Genomic DNA, 8,776 nt, shown 5'->3' on the forward strand with positions numbered 1-8,776 from the left:
GTAACTGAATCACAATTTCTAATTGATTTTAATCAGAACTTCTTAAGAAAAAGATTTCATTTCAGAAGATACCCATATATAAGAACTTCTCATCTTCTAATTCTGGGCTTGTTTCTGAAGACTCATTTTGTACCAATTATATTGAATCCATCTGGTCTAAGAACAAGATCCCAAACATCATTCCTTGTAAACTGATTCAGTTCTTCTTGCATAGCAATTATCCAGTCTGGATCTTCTAGAGCATGATCAACAGAAGTTGGCTCGATCAAAGATACAAGACCTAATTGACAGTCTGCATTGTTCTTAAGGAATGCTCTTGTTCTGATTGGATCATCCTTCTTTCCAAGAATGACATCTTCTGAATGACCAGAGATGAGTCTGGATGATCTTCTGACAGATGGTTCTTCAGAAATGCTTAGATCTTCCAGAGAAGCTGATATTTGATCTTCAGATTCTTTGCTTCTGGGAAGCTCTGCTTCTGATGCGTTGCTTCTTGGCTCAACAACTTCTGATATATCAATATCACAATCTGCAAAATTATCAAACTGCTTTGGTTTTTCAGAACCAAGCTTATCATCAAACCTGATATTGATTGATTCTTCTACAATCAATGTTTCAGTATTGTATACTCTGTAGCCTTTTGAGCGTTCAGAATATCCAAGAAGGAAACACTTTTGAGCTTTGGAATCAAACTTACCAAGATGATCTTTAGTGTTCAGAATAAAGCATACACATCCAAAAGGATGGAAATATGAAATGTTGGGCTTTCTATTCTTCCACAATTCATAGGGAGTCTTATTTAGAATAGGTCTGATAGAGATTCTATTCTGAATATAGCATGCAGTGTTTATTGCTTCTGCCCAGAAATGCTTAGCCATATTGGTTTCATTGATCATGGTTCTGGCCATTTCTTGTAGAGTCCTATTCTTTCGTTCTACAACTCCATTTTGCTGTGGAGTTCTAGGACAAGAGAAATCATGGGCAATACCATTTTCTTTGAAGAATTCTTCAAAGGATCTGTTCTCAAATTCACCACCATGATCACTTCTGACCTTTATGATTTTACACTCTTTTTCAGATTGAATCTGAATGCAGAAATCAAAGAACACTGAAAGAGTCTCATCCTTGTGTTTCAAGAATTTTACCCATGTCCAGCGGCTATAATCATCCACGATGACTAATCCATATTTCTTCCCTCTGACAGATGCTGTTTTGACTGGGCCAAACAGATCAATGTGCAAGAGTTCTAATGGCCTTGAGGTAGAAACAACATTCTTAGACTTGAATGCAGGTTTGGAGAACTTGCCCTTCTGACATGCTTCACAAAGAGCATCTGATTTGAATTTCAGATTAGGGAGTCCTCTGACAAGATTCAGTTTGTTAATCTGAGAAATCTTTCTCAAACTAGCATGACCTAATCTTCTGTGCCAGACCCACTGCTCTTCAGAAACAGACATAAGACAAGTCACCTTCTGACTCATAAGATCTTGCAGATCTGTCTTATAAATGTTGTTCTTCCTCTTGCCTGTAAATAGGATTGAGCCATCCTTCTGATTTACAGCCTTGCAAGACTCTTGATTAAAGATTATATCATAACCATTGTCACTCAATTGACTGATAGATAAGAGGTTATGTGTTAATCCTTCTACAAGAAGTACATTAGAAATGGAAGGAGAGTTACCAGACTTTATAGTTCCAGAGCCAATTATCTTGCCCTTCTGATCTCCTCCGAACTTGACTTCTCCTCCAGACTTAAGCACCAGGTCTTGGAACATAGACCTTCTTCCTGTCATGTGTCGTGAGCATCCAGAGTCCAGGTACCATGACATGTTGTGCTTTGTCCTTTTTGCAGTCAAGGATATCTGCAATAGGAATAATCTTATCCTTAGGTACCCACATCTTTTTGGGTCCTTTCTTGTTAGATTTTCTCAAGTTCTGATTGAACTTGGGTTTAACATTGTAAGCAATAGGAGGAACAGCATGATAATTTTTAATGTGAGTTTCATGATATTTCCTAGGTTGTGTCACATGCTTTTTGGTGTGTGTTATGTGAAAACTTTGAGCATGTGAAGTGTGCCTAATATCATGGAAGTGGCCATACTTGAACTGATCATACAATGGCTTGTATGTGAGTTTCATTTCATCAACAGGTTCAAGTTTGTATGGGGTTTCACCCTCAAAACCAATGCCAACTCTTTTGTTTCCAGACACGGCATATATCATAGAAGCTAGCTGACTTCTGCCAATACTTCTAGATAAGAACTTCCTGAAACTTAAATCATATTCTTTCAGAATATGGTTTAGACTAGGAGTGGATTTTTCTGAATCAGAAGGAGATCCAACATTATTGGATAATTTTAAAAGTTTTTCTTTTAATTCAGAATTCTCCAACTCAAGCTTCTTTGTTTCAAATTCAAATAGCTTTTTCAGCTTTTTGTATTTGAGACTGATCTGAGACTTGAGTTCCAGAAGTTCAGTTAGACCGGAAACTAACTCATCTCTAGTAAGTTCAGAAAATACCTCTTCAGAATCTGATTCTGATGTAGATTCTGATCCGTCATCTTCTGTCGCCATCAGCGCACAGTTAGCCTGCTCATCTTCAGAGTCTGAATCATCTTCTGACTCATCCCAGGTTGCCATAAGACCTTTCTTCTTATGAAACTTCTTCTTGGGATTTTCCTTCTGAAGATTTGGACATTCATTCTTGTAGTGTCCAGGCTCATTGCATTCATAGCACATGACCTTCTTCTTGTCAAATCTTCTATCATCAGAAGATTCTCCACGTTCAAATTTCTTTGAACTTCTGAAGCCTCTGAACTTCCATTGCTTGGTCTTCCAGAGTTGATTTAGCCTTCTGGAAATCAAGGACAGTTCATCTTCTTCTTCAGATTCTGATTCTTCAGGATCTTCTTCTCTAGCCTGAAAATCGTTAGTGCATTTCTTGATATTGGATTTTAATGCAATAGACTTACCTTTCTTTTGAGGCTCATTTGCGTCCAGCTCTATTTCATGACTTCTCAAGGCACTGATAAGCTCTTCCAGAGAAACTTCATTCAGATTCTTTGCAATCTTGAATGCAGTCACCATAGGACCCCATCTTCTGGGTAAGCTTCTGATGATCTTCTTTACATGATCAGCCTTGGTGTATCCCTTGTCAAGAACTCTCAATCCAGCAGTAAGAGTTTGAAATCTTGAAAACATCTTTTCAATGTCTTCATCATCCTCCATCTTGAAGGCTTCATACTTCTGGATTAATGCTAGAGCTTTAGTCTCCTTGACTTGAGCATTTCCTTCATGAGTCATTTTCAAGGACTCATATATGTCATAGGCCGTTTCCCTGTTAGATATCTTCTCATACTCAGCATGAGAGATAGCATTCAGCAAAACAGTTCTGCATTTATGATGATTCCTGAAAAGCTTCTTCTGATCATCATTCATTTCTTGCCTTGACAGCTTTACGCCACTGGCATTTACTGGATGTTTGTAACCATCCATCAGAAGATCCCATAGATCACCATCTAGACCAAGAAAGTAACTTTCCAGTTTATCTTTCCAGTATTCAAAGTTTTCACCATCAAATACCGGCGGTCTAGTATAACCATTGTTACCGTTGTATTGCTCAGCAGAGCCAGATGTAGATGCAGGTGTAGGTGTAGACTTTTCACTTTCATCAACCATCTTTTACTGAAGCGTTTTTCTCTTCCTGAATCTTTTCTAAACACGGTTAAGTGCTTGCACCTTAGAACCGGCGCTCTGATGCCAATTGAAGGATAGAAAAACACTTAGAAAGGGGGGGTTTGAATAAGTGTAGCTTTAAAAACTTGACAGATAAAATAAATTGCACAGTTATTTTTATCCTGGTTCGTTGTTAACTAAACTACTCCAGTCCACCCCCGCAGAGATGATTTACCTCAACTGAGGATTTAATCCACTAATCGCACGGATTACAATGGTTTTCCACTTAGTCAGCAACTAAGTCTTCCAGAGTCTTCTGATCACACACTGATCACTCCAGGAACACTGCTTAGATACCCTCTAAGACTTTTCTAGAGTCTACTGATCCACACGATCACTCTAGTTACAATCTGCTTAGTTCACTCCTAAGACTTTCCTAGAGTATTCTGATCCACACGATCACTCTAGTTCCTTACAACTTAATGTAATCAATTCTAAGAGTTTACAAATGCTTCTTAAAAGCGATAATCACAACTGTGATATTTCTCTTAATCGTTTAAGCTTAATCTCACTAATGTATTACAACAGCAATGTAGTGAGCTTTGATGAAGATGAAGATTCTGAGCTTTGAATTTGAACAGCGTTTCAGCAAGTTTGATATGAGTTGTTTTGGTGCAGAATCGTTAACCTTGCTTCTCATCAGAACTTCATATTTATAGGCGTTGGAGAAGATGACCGTTGAATGCATTTAATGCTTTGCGTGTTCCGTACAGCATCGCATTTAATGTTATACGCTTTTGTCAACTACCTCGAGCCTTGTTCACGCTGTGTCTACTGACGTAGCCTAGAATAGCTTTTAACGTTCCTTTTGTCAGTCAGCGTAGCTTGCCACTTGTACTTCCTTCTGATCTGATGTTTGTGAATACAACGTTTGAATATCATCAGAGTCAAACAGCTTGGTGCATAGCATCTTCTGATCTTCTGACCTTGAAGTGCTTCTGAGCGTGATACCATCAGAACTTCAGTGCTTCTGTTCTCTTGTTCTTCTGATGCTTCCATAGACCCATGTTCTGATTCTGCTTCGACCATCTTCTGATGTCTTGCCAGACCATGTTCTGATGTTGCATGCTGAACCCTTGAGACAAAGCTTCTGAGCGCTGAATTATGCGTACTCTTTATATATATTCCCTGAAAAGGAAATTGCATTGGATTAGAGTACCATATTATCTTAAGCAAAATTCATATTATTGTTATCATCAAAACTAAGATAATTGATCAGAACAAATCTTTTTCTAACATTTACCACTTAGATTTGAGATAAATCTTCTCAAGAAATTAATCTTCCCCAACAATGACTGGAGTTGTTTCTTTGTATCTGGCGCCTTCAGCTCCAAGATTGCTTTCGTCTTGTTCTGGTTAATCTCAATACCTTTCTTGTGAACTACGAAACCTAGGAAATCCCCTGCATGTACACCAAAAGCACATTTTAAAGGGTTCATTTTTAATCCATATTTCCTCATTCTTTCAAAGGACTGTCGAAGATGGTCTAAATGACCATTCTCAGAATTAGATTTTATTACAATATCATCAATATAAACCTGCATAAATTTGTCAATAAAATCATGAAACATAGAATTCATAGCTCGTTGGTATGTTGCTCCAACATTTTTTAAGCCAAAAGGCATCACGACCCATTCTTAAGTACCTAAAGCACCTGGGCATCGAAACGCCGTCTTAGGCACATCTTCTTCAGCTATAAAAATTTGGTTATAGCCTGAATATCCATCTAATAAGCTGAGATATTCAAACCCCGCTGCAGAATCGACCAACATCTCAGCTATAGGCATAGGATATTCATCTTTAGGGGTAGCACTATTTAAATCTCTGAAATCTATGCATATACGAAGGCTACCATTTTTCTTTATTACAGGCACTATATTAGCTAACCATTCGACATACCTTGCAGTTCGAATAAACTTGCTTTTCAGCAACCTTTCAATTTCCACCTTGATTTTTTCCATAACCTCTGGTGCAAATCTTCTAGGAAGCTGTTTGATAGGTTTCTTTCTTGGGTTTAAAGGTAATTGATGTTCTACCACACTTCGACTTAAACCAAGCATTTCATTGTAATCGCAAGCAAAACAATCTTTATATTCTTTCAAAAGTCGAACCAACTTGATTTTTAAATCACTTGCAAGCTTCGTACTCACATATGTGGGTCTTTTAGTAATTCCATCACCCAAGTCAATTTCTTCAAGAGGATCTTGAGCTTGCATTCTTTTTATTGATCCTGAAGGATCCATCTCGAAGCCCAAGGGTTCGTCATCGTATATCCCATCAAATCTTTCGATTTGGTGATCGACTTCTTGATTAGTTTCACTTTTTACAATCATGGCCTCAATAGCCATATTTTCTTCCAATTCGGCTTCCAAAGCCGCTTTTATCTTATTTTCGGCCAAATAAGCCGTTATTTGAGCCAGGTATTCTGACTCAGTGGTCATTATCTTTGACTGTTGTCCCCTGCTCTAGAGGACTTTCATGATTCAATGGTTCATTGGGATCTTCTCTATTCCAAATAAAACCATAATTTGGGTCTAAGTTCAAATACTTAGACACACTTTCATCAGAAGAATACACCTCTTCTGCTTTGTAGCATGGAGCTACATTTGCTAGATGCTGGTCGAAATGTTTGCGCCCACTCTCAGTTTTATAGTAACTTTGATCAGCCTCAACATTTTCAACTATACCATCTGGCCTCCAAATAGCCACACGTTGATGCAAAGTAGAGGGAACTGCCCCTATGCCATGTATCCATTCTCGACCCAGTAGTAATTTGAAATTGGCTTGAGATGCAATCACCATAAAAATGGTTGGCCTAATAGTCGAACCTACAATCAATTTCACCTGAATTACTCCAAGTATTCCACTGGTCTTACCTTCATAATTAGACAACACCATATTATGGGGCCTTAAATCTTTGTCAGATTTTCCCACTTTCTGAAGTGAAGAATAAGGCATTAAATTCACAGCAGCCCCGCCATCAAAAAACACTTTATTTATTGGAACACCATCTACCTTTGCCCTTATGAATAAGGGTTTCAAATGATACATCATTCCTCGACCTGGCTTTTCAAACACAGCCCTTTGATCTTCTACTACTCCTTTTCCCATTACATAATAGCAAACAGGTGTTTCTTCCACATTTTCGTCTGGAAGAAAGTCATCTTCATTTTCAGACACCTCAGATATTCTGTCGAACTCTGCTGGGAGCACTGATACAATTCCACAGTCAATTAACAACTCATTTGATTATATATCGAAGTTGTCATCAACCTCTTCATCTGACAGTGGGGAATACTCAGCTTCTTTCCCTGTATTGAGATTCGGAGTATCGTCGTCGACTAACTCTTTGATGAGTTTCTTTCCCAGGATCATTCCTGCAGCCAGTCTCTTATTTGCCACCTTGGCCTGTTCCTCAGTCAACTTCCTATGAAAAGGTTTTGGCTGGTAATGAGAAAAACTCGCCTGCATCATCTTCAAGCTTTCCTGCCCATTCTTATGGCTTCTCTGATAACTCCTCCATTGAGTTCGAGTCATAGGATTCTTTCCTTTGTAATTTGGAGATATATAATCTTTCCTCTTAGATCCACTATCAGTCCAAGAGCCTTCAGCTTTTGCTCCAACACCTTGGATCTGCCATTCTGGACGTTTGCCTCCTCGGTAGTTAATAGGTTTCACCCACTTATCTTCAGGGACATCCGTATTAGGTCGAAAAGTCTTTGGCTTTTCAAACAGCTTCCTGTAATCTCCATTCCTTCGATCGCTGCTTTCACCTGTATACATGAACTGACGATTCTTACCTCGACGAGGGTCGAATCTCACTTTGTTTGCAGCGTCAACATTGAAAACAACATCACACCTTGGACATAACCCAACTTGAGAGTTGTTATTGTGACATCTCTCAAGGAATTTCAAAAGGCTCTCTTTTGGTTCAGGATATGATCAGTGGTTTTCACACATATATTTACCGTTGTTTTTAAGTATGTTTAAGTTATGTTATTGAGTGTTTTATTTCTTTATTCGTCATTGTATGCTTTGGTTGTATGTTTTAATGTTTTCAGACTGATATGGAGAAATCAGAGTAAATCAGTGCGAAACTCGGAGTTTTGAGGAAGTTCAGAAAACATGCTACAGGAGGCCTGACACGGGTGGCCGTGTTGCACAACACGGGCCGTGTCAGGAAGAGGGCGCAAGAAGAATGGAAAAACAGTGGTGCAACACGGGTGCCCGTGTTACTCAACACGGCCCGTGTTGCTAAGCCTGGGACCAAAGAAGAAAAAGAAAATGCCAGGGGACCAACACGGGTGCCCGTGTTGCTCAACACGGCCCGTGTTGGGTTTGACGCTGATTTCAGTGATTTTTGTGATTTTGTTCAGTGGTTTGCCTGCGAGGGTGTTTTTGGGATTTCCAACCAACTTAAGTGAGTCTGCACTATTTAGGAGGGTTTTCAAGATGAATTAGGGATCTTTTTGCCACACGAAGAATTGGAGGATTGAGAAAGGAAGCCTATGCAATTGGAGAAGAACAGAGAACTCTCATGAGCGGAAGCCATTGAAGATCAAAGTTCATCATCATGTCTTTATTTGATATCTTTGTAATTTCTTTGGATGATATGAGTAGATAAACCCCCCAATGCTAGGGGGTGTCCCTGATTAACATTTGTGATGATTTTGAATTCCGAATTTCAATAACATATTTCTCTTTCATGTTCAATTTAATGGTATAAGGTTTTTAATGCTTTCCTCGTCGGACCAACTGGATTGATTTATGACTGACAATTATGATTGACATCCATTGTTAGGGTTTTTATACCATTATACTATAGTAGATATCACCTAGGACTAGGGATACCCTATAGTAACCGGATTGTTCTTGATTATAATAATACTTGATTTGATCACTAATTTCGAAGGACTTTGGGATTAGGATTTTAATGTTCAAAGGTTTGCCCACTAAGGACTTAGGAGCAAATACCCTTAAGAACCGGTAATTGATAAGTTGAATTTTGTTAATGAAACAAGGGTTCAGAATTGTTACATGT

Source organism: Vicia villosa, linkage group LG4 (assembly GCF_029867415.1).
Source record: "Vicia villosa cultivar HV-30 ecotype Madison, WI linkage group LG4, Vvil1.0, whole genome shotgun sequence".
Classification (NCBI taxonomy): domain Eukaryota; kingdom Viridiplantae; phylum Streptophyta; class Magnoliopsida; order Fabales; family Fabaceae; genus Vicia; species Vicia villosa.